Consider the following 25351-nt stretch of genomic DNA (forward strand, 5'->3'; position numbering starts at 1 on the left):
ATTTGAAGGTGGGATTCATAAAAAGACCATTGAGCTAAAACAGTGGCTATATATCATCACTGCGTCTGAATGCCATTTGTCAAATTAAATGCTTTGTTAACACTATCGAATTCTTCAAATTAGGACATTTTATATTTTTTTATAAATATTTAAATTTATTTATATAAAAACACAATCATATAATTTATATTTATATTATTTTTTCAGTTATTGGAATATCTTTTCTTTATAATATGGTTGCGCAAAATACATATACTCATTATTATTTTCATAAAATAATTTTTATTATTTTATAAATTTCGTTATACACTTGTGCTTAATGCCTCTTCTACAATATAATATATTTCTTTTCTTAAGACTTTATTTTAAACAACGTTTTAGCCCTTAAAAGTTTCAAACATAATAACTTTTTAATTCCTAAAAATATAACACGAGAGATTAAAAATTTTATTTTATTTAAAAGATAATAAAACAAAATATAATAAAAAAATTAAAATTAATATATTTAATTAAAAATTATTTAACTTATTTTTTAAAAAATATAATATGTAATAATTTTTATGGAACTTTATTAATTTACCCAAAAAAAAGAAGAACTTTTACGCCTAATAAAATGCAAGAGCCGCCTTCTCGATTATATTGATCTTGTAGAAGGCAGGAGGACCATCCCATCTTCTAGTGTTTTAAAAGATTTAGTAGCTAGGATGTAATTGATAAAATAATAGCAGATGATAAATGACATATTCTAAGCATTTAGTAAATTTATGTTTAAATGTTAATGTTGAATATATATATATATATATATATATATATATATATATATATATATATATATATATAATTTTTTTGTTTATACATATTTTTATCTTATAAAAATAAAATAATTTATTTAATTATTATTTATAATATTTTTAAATTTCTCTATTATTTTTTATCATTATAAATAATTTATTGTTATAAAAATTAATTTAGAAACATAAATATTTTATAATTAATAAATTTTAAATAGTAATATATAGTATAAATAAAAAATAAAATCAAATCAACTATTAACTGATAAGAAAAAACTCATATATTAGAGTCGACACAAATTATAACCAATAAATAGTCTATCAACTATCAGCTATATTTTTTGATAAGTTTACCAAACATATTAATTCAGCTGTTTGAATGTCTAACTATCATCTATTAACTGTGTACAACAACTAAATCAAATACCTCCTTACGCTTCATATACACTAATCAATCATTACAAAGAAGTCAATTATGAGTTTCAATTTAAACCAATTATAAAAAAAAAGTCAATTGTTAAGAAAACTCTTAAATTTTAACTAAAAAATATTTTGATATTTAGTGTTTCAAAATTAATAGCTCAAATTCCATATGACTTTATGAATTATAAATGAAAAATAAAAAATTTTATATTATAAAAAATAAATTATTTATAATAAAATAATTTAAAATTAAAATATGATTAAATTTAAAATTTTAAAAATTAAGATATGGTTTAATTACTTAAAATGTTATAAAAGCAAAGGGTAATGAGAACATTTATAATAATAAAAGAAAAGAGTAAAATGTATAGGGATAAAAATTACTAATTTTAAAGTAGTGAGAATGAAATCTTAGAAAAACTTAAGAAGTGGACATTAATATCAATCACTCATTACTAATATAACATTTATTATTAATTTGTATTATAAAAGTTGAAAATAATGTTTAAAAACTTGAATTCAGAAAATAAAAAAAATGCTATTTATCACAGCCAGTTGTGATCTCTTGAAAAAGGAGGAAAAGTAGAAATTAAATTTCCAATGCCTATTGATTGCATTATTGAAAAGAAGTTGCCTCCCTATAAATATGAGTGCACAAAAAGGTTAGAAATGTTCAGTAATCATGTTAAATTTTTTATTGCATTATCGATAAATAAATTAATAAATAAAGCTAGTAATATCTTGATTGCATTATTGATATATAAAGCCAATAGTATGTCGATTGTATTTTTGATAGATAAAGCCAGTAACATTGATGGTATTGATATTTTTTTTTTCCTTTTATCCAAAGATAGTAGTTCTATTGATATGATCTGGGAGAGACAAGGCTTATGGCCGAATACTAATAGAGCCCTACAAGTCCAAACATCACTAAAAGAAGTTAATAGGCTGAGACCCAAAATATTAGCTCTACATACATCAGGCTTAAAGCCCAAATAACAAGAACTATAGCTGATAGAGTTAGAATGAAGAAACTGTCTTCAGCACTGCTGGCAACTCAGTAGTAACCATCATTTTCACCATCTAGAAGACAAAAATAGGACATGCAAGAATGGAAACAACCCAAGCAAAGCACAAAGCAAGCCCTTTTCAGCTTTCAGAACAAAGCACAAGCACTAGCAAGCTCAACTTCCATAAAAAACAGGACCTCAAAAACATCTAAAAATAGCTCCCTTTTCGCGACCCATGGGTGAAGCGAGAGACAAAGCTCAATGGCTTTCTCATATAACCTTAAGAGGTTGATGAACATTGACCATGGCTGATGGAGAGACCCTAGAGATGCCTCCCCAAGGCTTTATTAAGCATCTTGCTATGGTAAAACCCAGAATCGACAAATCTGCCGCATGCCAACGAAGAATATAGACTAAGCTTGCTGCACACCACTCCATTACACCTAACAAGGCATATCTATGTTGTCCCTCTCAATGTGTTGCTAGATTTGCCACCAAAACTCTCTCACTATTTATTTACAACTTGTCTAGAGGTAAGAAGAGAGAAACCCACTTTCCAGGATAGAGGAGAAAATCCCCTCCTACCCCATCAGGGTAGGGGAGATCGCTAAATGACAGGGAAAGTGGTATAGACATGAACCACGAGAAAAATGAAGGGTATTATTTAATAAAAGGGTGTGTTGCTCTTATAAAAAATGGCACTGTATGAATAAAGTGGTGCTACTGATTGTCGTAAATAAGAGAATAGTTGGTGGCATCCTGAGATGTTAGACAGTTGTAACTGAAATGCTGAGCTATCAATCCTATAATGACCTAACCAGGGGGCCATTATTGGTACTAGGGATCAGGTCAGCTTAAGGCTACTGGAACCCGTAGCAAGTCTAATACCTATTAAACATAAACATAATCTTATATCTTACAATCCAAGCATACTCCAAACTATTACACTTTAGTTTTCTCATTCATCATTAACATAAATATGGTTCAAAATTTGAACCTTTACACACATAAGATCACTAAAATGTAATAAGTTCATACTTATATTCTCATATAAGGAGTTGGCTTAGATTTAAAACATACATAATTACAACACTTATTTTTAAGATAAAACATCTATCATCTTGAATACCAGCATTGAAACTATTCCTTTATATATTATATGTCCACTAATTAAATGACATACATACAATGCTCTACAACTACCCTTGCTACTCAAACTCCAAAAGGCTCTTCTATTCTTGCACCTGGGGATAGGGGAAAAGGATGAGCTTACAGGAGCTTAGTGTGTAAATTAACCAACAACATTTATTTATAACATTTATCTCATACATGTGTAATGCGTTATCCATATGAGTTTTCACATCATAAATATTTCACATAGGATGGACTTGTCACTCGTGACTCCCCTAATCCAATATGCCTGGCTCATAAAAAGGCTCTTTAGGACTTCTGCTTATATCATGACATGCGTCATGCACCAAGAGGCATCATAAAGATCTCATCTTGGATTTTATGGATCCATAACATACATAACATAACATGGTCATAAACATGGGGGGAATCAGTGAGTCATCCATAATCCATCATGCACTAAGAATAATTATGCAATTATATAACATATTCATATTCTAGATACATACACCCTAAATAAATATGTCATGATGCATGAGGATGATTATAATTTCATTTAGAAGGTTTACATTTATTAAGGTTAGAATTACTCACCTCTTAAGCCTATCAACCACCTAACACGAATGGTAGTTAACCTTGGATCCTTAGCTTTCTAAATCCCTCAAGTTGGCTCCTATAATCATTGGAACCTAATGAGTTATTCGAAGCTTCTAGAACTCTATACACATACCAAACATCTTATTCTAAGCCCTTAGGAACTAAAAAATCATGTTTTGGGACCTTGGAATCAAAGGAGAAATAAAGCTAGCAGAACCAAGTTTAGTTATTAGAGTTTTGGACTTCAATTGTCGAACCTTTGATCATCGGGTGCCCATTTTAGGCAGTAGCCATTCATGCCAAGGCTTAGACTTCAGTCACAAACCTGGAATTTCTAGAATTCCTAAGTCGAAAACCAGTAGAATTGATCTCCCAACCATATCCAAACTTGCCATAAAGTTCCAAAACACAATCCAAGCCTATAAACACATGTCTAAGGCCAAACATTACTTGAAATTAAAAATCTCCACATCAACTTTGAGCATATTATTAACAAAATTTTTCAAGTCTATCAAAGGAAACTAGTCATAAAAGGCCTACACATATTAGAAGCTATGATAGAAATTCAAAATAACATATTATAATGCATCAAAGACCTCAAGAACCAACATGTAAAGCATAACCCTTGACTTTACCCAACTCAAAACTCTCCTAAGAACATGCAATAAAAAAACGACCTAAAAACCTACATGCAGAACAACTACTCATAAAAACCCCAAGAAAACACACTTGGACAAGCATTTTGAAGATGAAAAAAAGGAATGGGGTACCTTTCTCCTATAAGAATAGCTAGAAAGGGAAATAAGCTTTAATTATCTTGGAGTTCTTGAGTCTCCAATGATAATCCACACTTCTAAGCACAACCAACACAAAATTAACCAAGAGAACTAAAGTAATTCTTCCTTGCATGTAACAAAGAGTGGAAGAGAGAGAGAAATTCACTTTCTTTGAAATTTGAACAGGCAATGGGCTATTTATACCCTATGCTATCGAGGGGACTTTTGACTACCAAAAGCCAAGGGTTTTATTGCTGGAGTCCATTCTCCCCAAAATAAATTTGAACAGTAAAAAAGGACTTCGGTAGCTGAAAGTCCATCTTTCAGCTGCCGAAGTTCCTTTTGTCCAAAAGTTACTTAAAACTTTTCTTTGAGCAAAACTATTAAAACATTTTCATTCATTCATTTTTCATTTTTTTAAATACATTTTAGAAACATCATACATATAAACACATGCACTTCTTACCATCACTTCCTTGTCTATGGAATCTTCAAATTTGTCAGAATATTCCATCGATAAAAATTCTAATGTCAGAAAATGGTGGGTGTTACAAATCAATTAGGGAGTTGGTTAGTTTGTTAATTGCTATAATAACCAAATAGAGTTGTAGAATCAACATGTATTTGATGAATGTAAAGAATTAAACATGAATTCTTCTTCTTCTTCTTCTTCTTCTTCTTCTTCTTCTTCTTCTTCTTCTTCTTCTTCTTCTCGGTTCTCGCTCAATCTTTCTATAGTTTGTATCACTTGGTACCAGAGTCGATGATTCTTAGAAATGGCATAAGGAACTAGAGGGCAAGAGTGGAAATGGAAAATTATGCCATGTTTTATGAATTAGAGCAAAGGCAAGAGGCCATGCTTCATGCTAATATGATGGAATCAATAAAGGTAAGAGGCCATACTTTGCGCTAACATGACAAAACTCAAGACATTATTAGGGCTTTGAATCTTCAAAATCAAGAAATGGCTAGTCAAGGAACCAAGAGGTAACCAAATATTGCAGCATTTGAGGTGGCTCAGGACAATGACATATGGAAATATGCAATTGTAAATCTTGATCATAGCAAGCTAATTGATGATGTAATGGCTTGTTATGAGAGGATGGTTGTACATAGAATGATTGAAAGGTGTCTTGAGGTGTTTGATGGGGTAAAAACTCTAATAGATGTTAGTGGGGTTAATGGGACTGCTCTGAGTATGTTAGTTAAAGCTTGTCCCTGGATTTAATTTTGATCTTCCTCATGTACTTTCCACTACACCAGAATATGATGGTGTTAGGCATGTTGCTGGTGACATGTTTGAGAGTGTTCCCAAAGTTGATGTTGCTTTTCTCATAGTCAGTATAGTATATTTATATACATTTCTATAAATTATCAGCAAAATTCATTCTATCATGAATTTAAGACATAATGCAATATGTATGTATAATGGAAAAAAAAATCTACATATATGAATTCAAGACATAATATAATATGTATATATATGTGTCCTGAGATTATGAATTCAAATCTCAACCAAAGCAGCCCAATCGACGAGGAAAAAAAATGGGCTTCCAATTCTGAACACTAATCTCATTTACTTGCGTGAATTGTAGTGGGCTCTGCACAATTGGAATGATGATGAATACATAAAGATCCTAAAGAAATGTAAGGAAGCAATTCTAAAGGATAATGGGAAGGTGATAATGGTTGAAGTTGTAGTGGGAGAAACAAAAGATGACAAGCTTGAGTTTGTTAGGCTTATGCTGGACATGGTGATGAGGGCTCATACTAACTTAGGTAAAAAAAAGACCTTTAAGGAATGGGAATATATACTTGGGGATGTTAGTAGTATGCCTTAGAGCATAACTTGTAATTTATATCTTGCAAATATTAATTCAATTTTTAATGGCTTATATCTTTTTCTTTTAATTGAAAATATCCTTTAATAGGTTGCTAGATATTTCATAATGTTAAGAATATGACTGACGGAATAATCTAGTGCAAGTGTTATAAATTTTGTTTCACAATCAAGCATACCTCATTGGGTATGATTTATCCATATAGATTGTCACCTCTGTTTGTTTCCATGGATTAGTATGAGATATTAATAAGATGGAATGGTGAGTATTATACCATATAACAAACATGGTGGGCACTTATAAGATAAGTAGGCTAAACTAGTGACATTAAGATTATATATATATGGAGTTTACTCTTGTCAATATATTATCATCTAGATCATAATAGTGCATATAATCTCTTGACTTGAGATAACACAATTATCTTGTTTATAGGTAGTTTGAGTTTGAAACCACTTACATACTTATACTGGGTATGAGTATATAGGCGTATGTTGGTCTCGACTTGTTATATATGGAGATATGTGTTAAGTCAAGATAGAATCCATTGCCCTAAGTAAATAGGGATAAACTCCTATGTCTATCTGAGTTGTTCTTGATAAATAAAGTTTCTGGCCAGGATAAATAAACTTATTCAAAAAAGAGTTTCTGATTAAGAGTCTTGTTAATCAAGAATTGGAATTAAGATGAGGACATATGATTCTAAGCAATTAGGGTTTGATATAAACCATGACCCTAGCTAGAATTAGGATTATGTAGCAAAGAGATTTTAGTATATGGTATGTATGATCAAGATTCATGAGTTAAGTATAAATTAATTCATCACTAGTTGGGTAGTCATGGTACACTAAGTTAGGTGTCAACCATGATTTATGAGAACTAAGAGTGGTAAGGGAATTTCACTCTAAGTATGAAATAGTTCCAATAATATTAAACAGTTAATATTATTCTCTTTATCAATTAGTAATGAACCTAGAAAGTCACGCACAATAAGAATAACATGATCAAAGCATAATTATTTTGATTAATTAATTAATTAATTAAATTAATGCTTTTGATTTGTAATTAGATTGCAAAGTCTCTAGCATGAATTAAAACTAAATTCATCAATGGAAGTATTCAAGTTAATGTTTAAAGTATTTAAATATAAACTTAATTAATTAATTATAAGGTAAGAGATTTTAATTTGGTTAAAATGACTTAGGAAGTCATGAGACAAAAAAATTAGTGGTTAATTAATATTTTCCATAATACTAATTAATTAGTGTTTTAATTCCATAATTTAAGTTAACTTGACAAGTGATCAAATCAAAATTAGAAAATACATCTAATTGGAGAATTAGATGCGAAACTTGTAAAGGAAGTAATCATTAGTGGTCAACCACTAATTGACTTTAAGGAGAATTAAATATCTCTAATGGTTAGAGATTTGAAAACAACTTTTGAAGATTAAGTGTTAATCACTTCTTCTTTTACTTTTCTCTCTCAAACCAAGCTCACCCATCCTTTTCTTTATCCTTGGTTTAAGAGGAATTTGAACTTGTTACTCTTGAATTAAAGTTAGAAAAGTTGTTTCTCTATACTTCCATAAGCATAAAAGCAAGACAAATCTTAAACTTTATCTTTGTGTAAGCTTGGTCAAGACAAAGAGAGGAAGCACAAAGGAGTTTTAGGTGAAAATTGGTGCTTTGGTAATCTTGTTCGTGTGGACGGACTAAAGGATTGACTCGTGGTGATTCAAGCTTCCCGGATTATGTGTTGAATGTGATTTTATGCCTATATGGGTAAAATCCTTAATTTTATAATAATTTTAAGGTTTAAGTTTTCCAATGACAAATAAGCTTTTTAGCAATTGAGTTATAAGTTTTGTAACCTAAAATATATGTTTTTGCAATAGCATAATGAATTTGCATGTTGCATGAAGTTTAAAAATTTTAAAATTCCTAATTTTGCACCTTTAGTGCTTTTTTTTTTTAATTGGTATAAGAGCCACCCTATTTTGCCATTAGAACTTCATTTCATGTTATATGTTGGTTGGGAATAAAGAAAAATTCATTTTGGAATGTTAAAATTAAAATTTTTTGAGTTCCAGACCTGTTACATGGCCTGGGGTGTGTTCTGGAACACGGGCTGTATAACATTCTATTGAAATTTGTAATTTTAGAGAAAAACATGGGGTGAGCATGTTCCATAATATGGGGTGTGTTATAAAACATGGGCCTATTGTAGAACACGGCCCAGGCCGTGTTGCATAACATGGGGCATGTTATTCAATATGACCAGGATATGTTCTGCCCAAAAGTGTTATTTTTCCTTTTTTTTTTTTTTTAATTTTTCTTTATGGTTGAAGTGTTTAATCATAACCCCAACCAAAATAACATGTTTTTAGATGAGATTCACAAAGGAAAATAATTATTTTTTTTAATATTAGCTATTTAAAAATTATTTTTTTATTCAAGAGTTGAATATAGAAATGCATGAAGGATGATTATGAACTTAGATTGACCTATGTGATTGGTTTATTTATTTTTATTTTATGGGAATGTAATAATTATTTTTATTATTTACAAAGGGAATGTATTATAAAATTGTTATAATTAGTCCTAGGTTGTAAATTCATTTATTTGGGCTTACATGTGTGTGTGTGTGTGTATATATATATATATATATATATATATATATATATATATATATATATATATTTTTTATCTTGGTATGCCAAGAGTACTTAATGTAATTGGCTTTGGTGGAAATTACAAGAAGAAAAGAGTTTATATCATTGATGGAGATCAGTAGGAGCACAAAACTTCAAGAGTTGAAGATTGTCAAGCTTGGTTTTAATAGATGAATGTTAACCTAAATGCCCTAAAATCTAATCCTTGTGGCTAGGATTGGATTCTCATAAAATAGTCTATGATCATGCCTTGTACATTACCATTGATGAATGTATGTATGAGATATATATATTCATGAATGTATATGAGATATGCATGAAAAATGATTAATATGCAAAGTGAGACCAAATAGTAACTAAGTTGGCCAAGAAATCTTTTAATCAAATGATTAAGTTAATAATGGTGTAATTTTGGAAATTACATCATAGCTCTCCACTAAGGCAATTATTTAAGAAGTTTTAAACATTTACATTATTGGATATGGTAACATACAAATGATGTATTTGGTTTAAGAGATCTTCTTAAAGTAATTATTGAAACATGAGATGTTGTAAGTATGTAAATAATTTAGTGATCAAGAATGGATGTACCTAAGATCAATAAGGTTCAAATTTGCATGCTTATTGACTTAGTGGGCTTAACTTAACTAATGTAAGATAAATCAAGAATGGATGTACTTGAGGTTTTGAGCATTAAGAGCTAAATAATTGATTGAACCTCACACGAGATGTGAAGAGTAAAGTATTAATCACTTATAAATTGTCATGAATCCAAGAATATATGTACTTGAGGATGATTAATGATTTACAAGAATTTAATCACCTACTAGAAATCTGTTCCAACTAGGATTTTCGTTTCCTATTTTGGAAGTGTAAGATTTGTTAAATTAGTGGGATGACCAATTTTATTAAAAAACTATGATTATCTTGGTTAATTACTTGGTATAATATACTAATTAGAATCTTGTTACTTTTTACGGTTAATTCTAATAAAATGACATTAAAACCCTCTAACGTTCTTGCTGGTATACTCAATAACAATAGGTTAATTGAGCCTAACTTCTCAGAATGATTAAGAAATCTCAAGATTGTCTTTAATTTAAAGCATATTGGATATGTTCTGGACTCAAAAGTGCTCGGTCCCTTACCTGAAGGGACTTCTTAAGAGGAACATGATACTTTGGCTAAGTGGAAGATGGATGACACCATAGCAAAGTGTTACATGCTTGCTTCCATGACTAATGAATTACAGAAGTAACATGAAAAGATGCATACATCATCTAAAATCCTAGATCACTTACAAGAGTTATATGGTGAATATTGCAGGAATGCTAGATATGAGATATCTAAGCAATTATTTAGGATGAAGATGACAGAAGGGATGAATGTGGGAGGCTATACACACAAGATGATCATACTCATTGAGCAGCTTGAGGCACTTGAGTTTTTAATGGACTTCTCACTTCATACAGATTTGATCTTACAATCCCTTTATGAGTCATTTGGATCATTTGTCATAAACTTCTATATGACTAAGATTGAATGCACACTTGAAGGGTTACTAAATTTGCTGGTAATTACATAATATAATATGCCTGGCAATAATGGGAAGGAAGTTGTTTTAGTTACTTATTCTTCCAGAAGAAGAAAGGCAATAAAAAGAAGAAAACTTCCTCCTCGAGTCCTTTTGGGAGAATATCCAAAAACTAATCTAAGAAGAAGAAAAAAACTAAAGCTATTGCAGACAAGGGAAAATGTTTCCAGTGTTAGAAGAAAGAGCATTAGAAAATAAATTGTCCTGACTATTTGGCATCTCTAAAGAACAAGAAGGCTAAGCCTTTTGAAAGTATGTCCATATCTTGTTATTTAGATACTGATAATACTTATAGTTTATCTATAGCTTAGATTTTAGATACTAGTGCAAGTTCTCACATATGTTTTGATATGCAGAAACTAGCAAGCAATGAAAGCTTAAAGGCATAGGATGTTAGACTTCGAATTGGCAATGAAGCAAGTGTTACAGCATTAGCCATATGGTCTAAATCTATGTTTCTAAAAGAATATGTTTTGTTTTTTGATCATATTTTGTATGTACCTAATGCTTTTAAAAATATCATTTCTGTATCTAGTTTGACTAATAATGGATATGAATTTCATTTCATAAATGATGTTTGCAATATTTATTTTAGAAATAAAATTGTTAGCATGAGTTATTTGCAAGATGGTCTTTATTATTTAGATAATAATAACAAAACAACCCTAAGCAACCAAATTGAGCGTAATGTAATCATTGAATCTAAATCAAGTCCAAGGCAACTTTGGCACTTAAGATTAGGTCATATTATAGAAGACAGGATTACAAAGATGGAAAAGATAGGGATATTATCCACATTAGGTTTTGAACCTACTCCAACTTGTGAATTCTATCTTTAAGGCAAAATGACTAGATAACCTTTTGTTGGACAAGGAATAAGAGCTAAAGAAGTTTTGGAGTTAGTACATAGTGATGTATGTGGTCCATTTAAAGAAATGGCAAGAGGAGGTTTTTCCCACTTTATTACTTTTACAGATGATATATCCAGGTATGGATATTTATATTTAATGAAATACAAACATGAATCTTTTGAAAGGTTCAAAGAATTCAAATCTAAAATGAAAAAACAAATAGGAAAAAGTATTAAAACTCTAAATATCATATCGAGGAGTTGAATACTTAAGTATTGAATTCAATGAGATTCTAAAAGAACATGGCATTATTTCTCAATTGACTCCTCCTGAAATACCATAGTTGAATGGTGTATCTGAAATGAGAAATCGTGCCCTATTGGATATAATGTGAAGTATGATTAACTTTGTTGACCTTCCAATCTCTTTATAGGGATATGCTTTAGAAATAACTTTATATCTTTTAAATCGTGTCCCTTCCAAATTAGTCTCTTCCACTCCATATGAGATGTGTGAAAAACAACCAAGTCTTAAACATGTTAAGATTTGTGGTTGTCTAGCTTATATGAAAAAGCTTAATACTGATAAATTAGAAATAAAATATTAAAAGGGATATTTTATTGGTTATCTAAAAAATAGTTTTAGATATTATTTCTATCTTCCTATAGCACAAAGAGTTGTGATAAACAGAGATGCTATTTTTCTTGAAAAAGAGTTTATTCAAGAAGGTGGCAAAAGAAGGAAGATAGAATTGAAATTAGAGAATTCTGAATAATAAATAGACAAAATGGATATTGATCTATCCAGTGAGCCTATACTTATTGATAATGTCTCCATATCAATTCCTCGAAGATCAAGTAGAATATCTCATCCTCTGGATAGATATGGATTTCTTCATGAGAATGAATAAGAGTTGTTTGTTTAGGAAGAAATTGATCATGGTGATGATCCTATGACTTATGAAGAAGCTATATTAGATGTAGATTCTTTAAAATTGATAGATTCCATGAAGCCCAAAATGGATTCCATGTATAAGAATTAAGCATGGGACCTTATAAATCCACTCGAAGGTATTGTACTAATAGGAAATAAATGGGTTTTTAAGAGAAAATTTGGTTCAGATGGAAAGGTAAAGACTTATAAAGTAAGGCTAGTAGCGAAAGAGTTTCTCCAAAGTTAAGGGATTAACTATGAAAAGACTTTTTCTCCTTTAGCCATGCTAAAATCCATTAGGATTTTATTGGCAATAGCAGTATACTATAGTTATGAGATTTGGTAGATGCATGTCAAAATTGCTTTCCTCAATGGATGCATAGAGGAATATATTTTCATGGAATAACCTAAGGGTTTTGAATCCAAGGATGGCTCTAAAGTATGGAAACTTAAAAGATCTATTTATGGTCTAAAATAAGCTTTGAAGAGTTGGAACATACATTTTGATGAAGCCATTAAATATTTTGGTTTTATTAAAAATGAAGATGAACCATGTGTATACAATAAGGTTAGTGGGAGCACAACAACTTTCCTAGTCTTTGTATGTGGATGACATATTGTTAATAGGAGATGATATTGGTATGCTAACAACTATAAAAATTTGGTTGTCTAGTACTTTCTACATAAAAGACTTAGGAGAAGCAACCTTTATTTTGGGAATTCGCATCTATAGAGATAGATTGAAAAGAATAATAGGTTTATCCCAAAGTCTATGCGTCAAAAAAGTGTTGAAAAGTTTCAACATGCTTGATTCCAAGAAAGGATTATTGCCTATAAGATATGGTATCCATCTTTTCAAAGAAATGTCTCCAAAGACACCTAAAAAAAGAGAAAAGATGTAAGAATTCCATATGCTTTAGCAATTAGAAGACTGATGTATGCTATGTTGTGTACACGGCTAGATATTACTTATGCTGTTAGTTTGACTAGCAGATTTCAATCTAATCTAGGTTTAGAACACTGGACTACAGTTAAGAGTATTCTTAAGTACCTGAGAAGAATTAAAGATTTAATCTTGATTTATGGAGGAGGTGATTTCCAATCAGATGTGGATGATAAAAAGTCTATCTTAGGTTTTGTTTTTACTTGATAAAAAGCCTTAGATTTTGTTGTAATTGGCTCTAGTGCAAGTTAGAAATTGTTAGTAGTATGCCCTACAGGATAACTTGTAATTTGTATCTTATAAATATGAATTCCTATTTAATGGTGTACATCTTTTCTTTTAATTTAAATTGTTTAAATTTTATTGAAAAAATCCTTTAACAGCTTGTTAGATATTTCATTTTAAGATGTTAAGAATATGAGTGACGGAATAATCTAGTACAAGTGTTATAAATTTTTATTCACAGTCAAGGATACCTCATTGGGTATGATTTATCCATATAGATTGTCACCTTTGTTTGCTTCCATAGATTAGTATAAAATATTAATAAGATGAAATGGTGAGTCTCATACCATATAACAAACATGATGGGCACTTATGAGATAAGTAGGTTAAACTAGTGACATTAAGATGATATGTACATAGAGTTTACTCTTGTCAATACATTATCATCTAGATCATAATAGTGCATATAATCTCTTAACTTGAGATGACACAGTTATCTTCTATATAGGTGATTTGAGTTTGATACCGCTTACACACTTGTACTGGGTATGAGTATATATTAATAAGATGGAATGGTGAATCTCATACCATATAACAAACATGAAGGCACTTATGAGATAAGTAGGTTAAACTAGTGACATTAAGATGATATATACATAGAGTTTACTCTTGTCAATACATTATCATCTAGATCATAATAGTGCATATAATCTCTTAACCTGAGATGACACAGTTATCTTCTATATAGGTGATTTGAGTTTGATATAGCTTACACACTTGTACTGGGTATGAGTATACAGGCGTGTGTTGGCTCCGACTAGTTATATATGGAGATAGGTGTTAAGTCAAGATGGAATTCGTTTCCCTAAGTAAATTGAGAGAAAATCCTATGTCTATCTTAGTTGTTCTTGATAATAAAGTTACTGGCCAAGACAAATAGACTTATTTAGAAAAGAGTTTCTAATTGAAGAGTCCTGTTAATCAAGAATTGAAATTAAAATGAGGATATATGATTCTAAGTAATTAGGGTTTGACATAGACCATGACCCTAACTAGAATTGAGATTATGTAACAGAGAGATTTTAGTGCATGGTATGTATGATCATGATTCATGAGTTAAGTATAAATTAATTCATTAGTAGTTGAGTAGTCGTGGTATACTATGCTAGGTGTCAAACATGATTTATGAGAACTAAGAGTGGTAAGAAAATTTCACTCTAAGTATGGAATAGTTCTAATAATATTATATATTTAATATTATTCTCTTTGCCAATTAGTAATGAACCTAGAATGTCATGTATAACAAGAATAACATGATCAAAGTATAATTAATTTGATTAATTAATTAAATTAATGTTTTTAGTTTACAATTAGATTGTAAAATCTCTAACATAACTTGAAACTAAATTCATCAATGGAAGTATTCAAGTTAATGTTTAAAGCGTTTAAATATAACCTTGATTAATTAATTATAAGGTAAGAGATTTTCATTTGGTTAAAATGATTTAGGGAGTCATGAGAGAGAAAACTTGGTGGTTAATTATAATACTAATTAATAAGTGTTTCAATTCTCTAATTTAAGTTAACTTGATAAGTGACTAAACCAAAATTCGAAAACACATCTAATTAGAGAATTAGATGTGGACACTTGTAAAGGAGATAATCATTAGTGGTTAACCACTAATTGACTTTAAGGGGAATTAAATATCTCTAATAGTTAGAGATTTGATAACAACTTTTGAAGATTAAGTGTTAATCTCTTCTTCTTCTACTTTTCTCTCTCAAACCAAGCTCTCCCATCCTTTTTTTTCGTTCTTAATTCAAGAGGAATTTATTAAAGTTAGAGAAACTATTTCTCTATACTTCCATAAGCATAAAACCAAGAAAAACCTTAAACTTCATCTTTGTGCAAACTTGCTCAAGACAAGGAGAGGAAGCACAAAGGAGTTTTGGGTGAAAATTGATGCTTTGGTCATCTTGTTCGTGTGGACGGATTAGAGGATCGACTCTTGGTGATCTAAACTTCCCGTATTAGGTGCTGAATGAAATTTTGCGCCTATATGAGTAAAATTCTTAATTTTATCTTAATAATTTTAATATTTAAGTTTCCTAATGACAAATAGGTTTTTTAGTAATTGAGTTACAACTGTTGTAACCTAAATATGTTTTTGCAATAGCATAATAAATTTACATGTTACATGAAACATTAAAGTTCAAAAATTTTTAAATTGCCAATTTTGCACTTTTGCTGCTATTTTTCTTTCAGGCGAGGCTGATTTTAGCTGTCACACTGTAAGGCCTATCAGAGAAGTGAATTCTGTTATTAAGGCTTTTCCTTGATCACCACCTCCAAGTTTGGGTTCCAAAGCTTATAGTCATTTGACATATTCTTAGCTTGCTTTTTTATGCTTTTATTGCAAAAGAAGATTGCTATGATGGGTTTTGTTTTTCAATTTGTGATATTTTCCACTATTTGGCTGATTTTGTGCTCCTCATAATTATTCAATCCAAATTTGCATTTGCATATTAAATATATGTGAGTGATTAGGGAATCGGGTACGAATTGGTTTTGAGATGTGTGCGCGTGTATATATATATATATATATTGAAATAAATAAAATTTAATTATTTGAAATATTAGTTATTAATAAAAAAATATTTTATGAAATCAATTAAAATATTTAAAATTAAACATGTCCAAGTTTAAATTGTGTAATTTTCTTAGGTACGTATTCGGTACCATACCAAAAAGTCAATTAATAAAAATTCAGTATATATATATATATATATATATATATATATATATATATATATATATGTATACACTTCAATTGAAATTAAATAAATAAAAATCATATATAATTAAAATTGGTGTATTTGAATACAAGAATCTGCAAAAAAAAAATTTTAATTGTAATTTAAAAACACGAATGTACAATTATATAATTTTTTTTTTAATTGTGTGTGAAAAATATCAAACTTTTGACATATTCAAAAGACTAAATTGAATTAAAAAAAGTTAATGGTGAATTATATTATAATTTCTGAAATTTTATTTGATTAATAAAATAGTATATTATTTTTAAATTTATAATTAAATATTATTTTTTATTATATAAAATATATTTATTATATAAAATATATTTTATATTTATTTTTAACTAAAATTTTATGCTAAAAAATATTTTTATTGGCTCAAAGTAATTTAAATTTTTTTTTAATCAAATCAAATAAATTTATGTATTAAAAATAAAATGTAAAATATTAAGTTAATTCTTTTTTCAATAAAAAAAATATGGATTTCAAATATTATATACAAATTTTTTAAATTAATTATGTTAAATTTTAAACAATCTTGAATTTATTATTATTATTATTATTATTATTATTATTATTATTATTATTATTATTATTATTATTATTAATAACAAAAGCGAGAAACAAACACAGAGCACACTAACTCGCAATCTAGCGAGAATTAGCTACCCCACCGGAATCGAAGCAGCCAAGAGCGAATTTATTATTATTTTAAACGAAATCATGTCAAATTGTATTATTTGGAATTATGAGTTATTTTAAATTGTCCATTGACTCGTTATATAAAAAAAATTTTTTTTGAGTGACGAATTACAATCAAAATATTAATTTGTTTAAGAAAATAAATTTTATTCATTTCACTTTCAAATTAAAGTTAAATTCATTGAATATAATTAAATTTAAATAAATTATGTTTGGATCATGTCATATAAATTGTACGGTTGACCTTTAATTAATTTTTAAGGTTATTCTAAATAAATTAAGATTTTTCATAATGTAATTCACATATCACATAGAGCAAAAACAAAATGCAACTAAAAAACTATTAACATAATTACTTTTTCAATCAATAAAAATATTTTTAGTGTAAAATTTTAATTAAAAATAAATGTAAAATATATTTTATGTAATAAATAATATTTAATTATAAAGTTTAAAATGATAGATTATTTTATTAATCAAATAAAATTTTAGAGATTATATTTTAGTTATTATTAATGTTTCTAAATTTAATTTAGTCCCTAGATACAATGTTGACAAATGTTAAAGGTTTGATATTTTTACACAATTAAAAAAATAAGATATAATCGCGAATTCTTGTAAACGTTTTGGTATTTTTGATGCAATTGGCTTTTAAAAATTTTAATTTTGTATAAAAAGCAACAACTTCATTGACTAAGAATAAGGCATTACATTAGAATCAATCCAAGAGGAAAGGAAAGGAGGAAATTCCTCAATCCACACATACTCCTTTTCAGACACAAGATTTGATTTAGCCAAATAATGTGTATGCCTAAATTACATGTACATCGAGTGAAAGACAACGAGCACTACACAAATTGATGTTGAAGGTGAAGGCAGTTTACAATAACCATACCCAAACCATTTCGAAGATTAACATCCTCACAAAGCTTATTAACCATAAACTTGCAATTTGATTCCATAACCACAGAGGAAAAAGGAAAAATCCAAAGCAAGCTGCAATCCATGTATAGGTGAAAGCTTTAGCTTCCAAAAAAAAGGAATCTTAGCTACAATGCAGCTGTTTAAAAGCACAAGCAAGGACTGAACCAGAATCATCTCGGCATACCATTTCCATCCTAACTGAATCCTGACCCAAAAAACTAGCATCTATGTTGAGCTTAACAACCCCAGCAGCAGGCAGACTCCAACGGGGGATGTCAGAAACAACAGAACCATTGACAGCGTCACCTAAAGCTGAAATATCAGTCCGAATATGCACGCCACATATATGCTGAACAATAGAGATCACACTCTGGATTCTTAATGGCACACCATCAAATAAAAACTTATTTCTTAAGTACCAAATATTATAGCAAACAGTGCTAAAATTTGCTAGCTTAGCAGAAGATAGAAGGTCCAAAACACTCGAGAACCAACCTTTGAAAGACGATCTAGCACAATCCACCGCCAAAGCAAAACCACAACATCTTCAAACATCACGAACTATCAGGCAGTCTCTACAAAGATGAACGAAAGTCTCTGTAGCATCACAGAAATAGTAGTATAGCAGAACAGACTATGAAGAACAACCCGTGAGGGAAGAATATCCAATAAGGCTCGTCATAGGAAATTTGACACTTCCATTAGAAGTTTCCAAACCAGCTTCCATAACTTCGAACTCTCCGAGGAGGAGGATCCAGCCTTCTCAAAAGAATGTATAAAAGCAACCCTATACCCAGTCTTAATAACATAGGGTTTGTTTGGCATTGTTATTTGAGCTGTTGTTGAAAAAAAAAACATTTTTTTAAAATATACCAGTTAGAGAGTATTAAAAAATAATTTAAAATTAAATTTAATAAGTTTTAGTCATAAGAACATTAAAATAATAAAATAGTTTTGTTGTCCCTTGTAGCAACCCAAGAAGGGGGTGAATTGGGTTCTAATTGCAAAATTAAATATTAAAAGAAATTTAAGCATAAAGAAGAGTAGAGGAAGAATGATGACACAAAAAACTTATAGAGATTCGGCTATCCCAAGCCTACGTCCTCTTCTCAAGGCCTTCCTTGAGAGTTAACTCCATTAAAATTCTTCTTTGGGTGAATAATAAATCACTTACAATCATCATAAGAGCAAACCCTTGCTCTTTTACAAATTCCTTTACACTCAAGAGCTAATTAAAGCTCTATCACACTCAAAATTACAATAAGTGCTCACAACAACCTTGAATGAACTCTCAGAACAATGAATTTACAACTCAAATATCAAGTTCTCAACATTAACTATGGTAGCTCAAGTTCTAGAGAGAGAATAAAGAAAATCTTTAGAGCACAATAAATTTTCAAAAGATTGTTGCTGTAAAACTTATTTCCGATCATAAATGATGCCTATTTATAGTTTTTGCAAGAAAATAGCCATTGGGAGTGCATTAAATGCAAAACTAGACGTTCAACCACCCAAAACCTTATTTTATCGAGTTGCAAAAATCTAAATTTGGCTGCCGGAGTTATTTACTTTGGTTGCCAAAGGTTGAAGTGCTAAAAAAAAATAGCTTTTGAAAAGTCACTTTCGGCTACCGAAATTCCCACTTTTGGCTGTCGGAGTGCTCTCTGGACAAAATGATTTTTAATGATAAAAAATCATGATTTAAAGAGTGAACTTCAGTGGCCAAACTTCCCACTTTCAGCTGCCAAAGTGGTCTCTGGACAGAAAGTGTCAAAAGGACACTTAGGCTTCAGAAATGCATAACTTTTTGATCGGAACTCGGATTTTCAATCCTTTTGAACCGTTGGAAAGCTAATTTGATAAAAGTTTTAATGAAAACACTTTCAAAAACAAATTTGCATTTCTCAAATGTGAATATTTCATTTTAGTCCCCCTTGGTTAAGAAAAAATTATAAGTAAAGACACTAAGAAATTAAGAGTTTAAAAAATTCATAACTTTTTTATCCGAACTCAGATTTTTTATCTGTTTGAGCCATTGGAAAGCTAATTCAATGTATTTTGCAACTAAAATACTTCAAAATTAATGTTGCATTTTTGAAAAATTTATTTAATTTTTCCTTGATAAAGAATTAGGTGAAAACTAAGTTGAACAAGATATTCTTAGTACCACTTAGACTTGAGCCAATACAATTAATAAAATGAGATTTATAAGATATAAAATAAATAAAAGTTACATTGTAGAGTTCCATAAATGTTTACTTCCTTATCTTACTCTTCCTTAACCTTGATTTGAAGCAATTTGGCAATTTTAAATCTAGGACCTACGAACTCAACACAAATACTTCCAAAGTATATTAGTAGCACACTAATTGTTTATTATCATCAAAACATGGGTTAAGACACCTAGGTTCAACAATCTCCCCCTTTTTGATGATGACAAACAATTAGTGGATAAGAAAAATTAAGCACAAATAAAGTGTGTGTTTTTCAGAAATTCTCCCCCTTAATGTACTCCCCCTTTCAAAAACAAATTTTGCCTTAATAAATAGAATTTGGAGAGCACATAAGAGAGGCTTTGACTCAATGAATGCAATGCCATGAGTCCTAGGTGAATGATGATGTAAGGTTATTTTTATATCAAAAACAATTTAGAATATGTATCAAATGATTGCCAAGAAGCATCATATAAGTATACCCAAAACATGTATCCCACTAAATCATCATTTATATATCATGTTTAAAGCTTAACATTTGGAATTATTCATCCACTTAGCTAATTCATCCACTAGCTATATATCTCCCCCTTTTGGCATCATCAAAATACACTCTAAAAGGAAAGATACTACCATGCCAAAAGATATAAGAACATATGGCAATATATAAAGATTATAAGAGCACTTCTTCATATAATGGCAAACTTACAAGGTGCAATTCTAAGACAAGGCATAACTTATTGGATTTTAATCCTATCATGAATATAACTATATTGTTTAGACACTCAAACAACCTATCTAGTGTATGTTTAATCTAGAGGCAGCATAAACAACTATTCTTAAGAATAGCCTACAAAGAGCCAAGAAGACTTTAATACAAATTCACTAATTTCATTTGCATAGAACTTGTAAAACCATCAAGGAGTCTATTCAAATCAACAATAGAATTTTGGCAAATAACCTTCATAAAACAATCAAGGAGAATAATCTAAATTAATAAGGAATAGTATTGTGATCATTTGGCAACCAAAAATAGGAAACCCATATTTTGTTCATGTGAACAATAACGTGAACAATAAATCACAATTTCAAGCATTAAGGTTGTTAAGCATGCCTAATTCTCTCTTAATGAAATTAAACCTATCTTCACACAAAGGTTTTGTAAAGATATCAGCTAATTGGTGATGTGTATCAACAAACTCAAGAACAACATCACCGTTTAATACATGATCACATATAAAATGATGTCTAATGTCTATATGCTTGGTTCTAGAATGTTGTATGGGGTTCTTAGTCAAATTGATTACACTTGTGTTATCACATTTAATAGGTATGTGATCAAAAGATATTTTGAAGTCTCTCAATTATTGTTTGATCCAAAGTATTTGGCTACAACAATGACCTGCAGCTACATATTCGGCTTCAACCGTGGAAAGTGCAACCGAGTTTTGTTTCTTGCTACACCAAGAAACTAAAGAGTGTCCTAGGAGTTGACAAGTACCTGAGGTACTCTTCCTATCAAGGATGCTTCCAGCAAAGTCGGCATCCGAGTAGGAACATAAATCAAAGGATGCATTTCTAGGATACCATAGACCTAAATGCAATGTACCATTCAAGTATTTGAGAATACGTTTAACAGCATGCAAATGAGACTCTTTAGGACATGATTGAAAACATGCACATAAATATATGGAAAACATAATGTCTGGTCTACTAACTGTGAGATATAAGAGACTACCAATCATACCTCTATAAAGCTTTTCATCAACCATTTTTTCTTTTTCATCCTTGTCAAGTTTGGTGTTTGTGCTCATTGGAGTTCTACTTGGCTTGCTATTCTCCATCCCAAACCTTTTGATCAATTCTTTGGTGTACTTGGCTTGGTTGATGAAGATGCCATCCTTAGCTTGCTTGATTTGAAGCCCAAGGAAGAACTTGAGTTCTCCCATCATGCTCATCTCAAACTCACTCTTTATGGTATTAGCAAACTCTTCACACAAACACTCATTAGTAGCACCAAATATAATATCATCAACATATATTTGTACTACAATGATGTCATTTACATGATTTTTAACAAAAAGAGTTGTATCAATTTTTCCTTTTGAAAAACGATTTTGCAAAAGAAAGTTGCTAAGCCTTTCATACCAATCTCTAGGAGTTTGTTTCAAACCATACAAGGCTTTAGTCAATTTAAAAACATGGTTTGCAAACTCATGATTTTCAAAACCAGGAGGTTGCTCAAAATATATCTCCTCATCAATAAAACCATTTAGAAAAGCACTTTTAACATCCATTTTGAAAAGCTTAAAATTCATGTATGATGCATATGCAAGCAAGATTTTAATGGCTTCTAATCTAGCTATGGGGGCAAAGGTTTCATCATAGTCAATGCCCTCCTCTTGGTTATAGCCTTTGGCTACTAACCTAGCTTTATTTCTAATTATGTTTCCATCCTCATCTAATTTGTTTCTAGACACCCATTTGGTGCCTATAGATGGATGGTCCTTTAGCCTAGGAACTAAGGTCCAAACCTTATTCCTTTCAAACTGATTGAGCTCCTCTTGCATTGCAAGTGCCCAACTCTTATCATTAATGGCCTCATCTATGCTTCTAGGTTCTATTTGAGAAATGAATGCAAGGTTATTACATATATTTCTAAGAGAGGATCTAGTTGTTACCCCTTTTGATGTATCACTAATGATTAGGTCTTTAGGATGATCCTTCTTGAATGTCCAATTTTTGGGTAGATTTTGTTCAACTTCTTGATATGAAACTGGTTGACCTTGTTGCTCTTGAGGCTCAACTTGATTAACTTCCAAGTCCTTCAAGGGATCTTCCATGTGTTGATATTGAATTCCACTAGATTGAGGATCTTCAAGAGTCAACTCATCAAGATTACATACAATATCATCATCACAAGAAATATCCTTTCTAGGACTAAAGGAGTTAGCTTCATCAAATACAACATGCATTGACTCCTTAATAACTAAGGTTCTCTTATTGAAGACTCTATATGCTCTATTAGATATAGAGTACCCAAAGAAGATACCTTCATCAGTTTTGGAGCTAAATTTATCTAAATTATCTTTGGTATTAAAAATGAAGCATTTACAACAAAAAAACTCTAAAATAACCTATTTTAGGTTTTCTGCCATTCCATAGCTCATAAGGGGTTTTCTTTAAATTAGGTCTAATCAAAACTCTATTTGAAACATAAAAAGCCATGTTAATGGCTTCTGCCCAAAAATAAGTAGGTAAATTATATTCATTTAACATAGTCCTCCCTATGTCTAAAAGAGTTCTATTTTTTCTTTCAACAACACCATTTTATTGGGGAGTCCTAGGAGAAGAAAAATTATGAGTGATCCCTAGTGAGTTACAAAACTTATCAAATTTCTCATTTTCAAATTATCTACCATGATCACTCATAATAGAAGATATTTTTAAAGCCTTTTCATTTTGAACCCTTTTTGAAAATCTCTCAAAAATATCAAAACATTTATCCTTATGAGCAAGGAATGCAACCCAACTATACCTAGAGTAGTCATCAATAATCACCAAGGCATAATATGCACCACCTAAGCTAGCTACTCTAGGAAGACCAAACAAAACCATATGCAACAATTAAAGGGGTCTAGAAGTAGATACCTTATGAATAGATTTAAAAGAGTTCTTGACTTGCTTACCCATTTGGCATGCATTACACACCTTATCCTTTTGAAACTTGATCTTTAGTAGCCCATCAACTAGCTCATCCTTGTTCCAATTTGCAAGAAGGTCCATGCTAGCATGTGCAAGCCTTCTATGCCAAGTCCAAGAGTCATCACTAATAGAAACAAAGCACTTGACATCTTTGTTAGACAAAGCATGGAAATTAATAACATAAATATTTTCAATTCTTTCACCAATAAACAACATTTTGTTATCACTCATCCAAGACACAAAGTAAGATTTAGACTAAAAAACAACTCTATAGCCCTTATCACACAATTGACTAGCACTAAGCAAATTATGTTTTAAACCATCAATGGAAAGCACTTTGTCAAGAATATGAGAGTTTTCCTTACCAACCTTACCTATTCCCACAATTTTACCTTTACCATTATCACCAAAAGTCACTTGCCCACCTCAATCTTTCTTTTCAAGTGAAAGGAAGAGATTGGCATTCCCAGTCATGTGTCTTGAACATCCACTATCCAAGTACCACTTGCTTTCAAGCTTTGAGGATTTCAAGCACACCTACACATGATAATTCAATTTACTTTAGGTAGCCAAATGTACTTGAGTCCTTGGGGGTTAGTAGTTCCATATCTATATCCAAATATTCTACCATATCCAAGATGGATTTTCCTAATAGCACACCTATAATTGGTGTGACCAAACTTGCCACAATAGTGACAATGACCATTGAATCTTCTTATTCTTGGTCTATATGCATGAGAGTGTGAATATGGTCTCATGAGACTATTCTTTTTGTGTCTATTATGCGAATGTGAGCATGAGGCATGGTGAGTGTGATGATAGTTATGAGGCCTAGTAGCATGTCCCCTATGAAGGTTTGGCCTATATGCAACTCTCCTAGATGTATATGTCCTATTTACATTTTGTCGAAACATGTTAATGAAATAAAGTCTTTCTAGTTTCATTACCACAAGATTTCTTTGGCTCTTGTCCTTTAGAATTGGACATCTTTGGACTAAGCACTTGGGGACTAGGCTCATTAGAACTAGATGTTTTAACAAAGATGGTCTTGGAAGGAGGTGCTTGCGCAAATTTACTATAGCCAAGTCCATACTTTATGCTAGGAGACCTTTGAGAGTCCAAAATTGCATCAAGTTTATCCTTTCCTTCAGCAAATTTGGAAAGAGAAGTTTTTAGCTCAATAATTTCATTTTTCAATTTC

At 30.3% G+C, this 25351-nt stretch overlaps 1 pseudogene; it reads left to right on the forward strand.

The window, feature by feature from the left end:
* The first annotated feature begins 5536 nt into the window (after nt 1-5536).
* Nucleotides 5537-16129, forward strand: LOC110634907 (acetylserotonin O-methyltransferase-like; annotated as a pseudogene).
* Nucleotides 16130-25351: the final 9222 nt, after the last annotated feature.

Source organism: Hevea brasiliensis, chromosome 1 (assembly GCF_030052815.1).
Source record: "Hevea brasiliensis isolate MT/VB/25A 57/8 chromosome 1, ASM3005281v1, whole genome shotgun sequence".
In the NCBI taxonomy this organism is placed as follows: domain Eukaryota; kingdom Viridiplantae; phylum Streptophyta; class Magnoliopsida; order Malpighiales; family Euphorbiaceae; genus Hevea; species Hevea brasiliensis.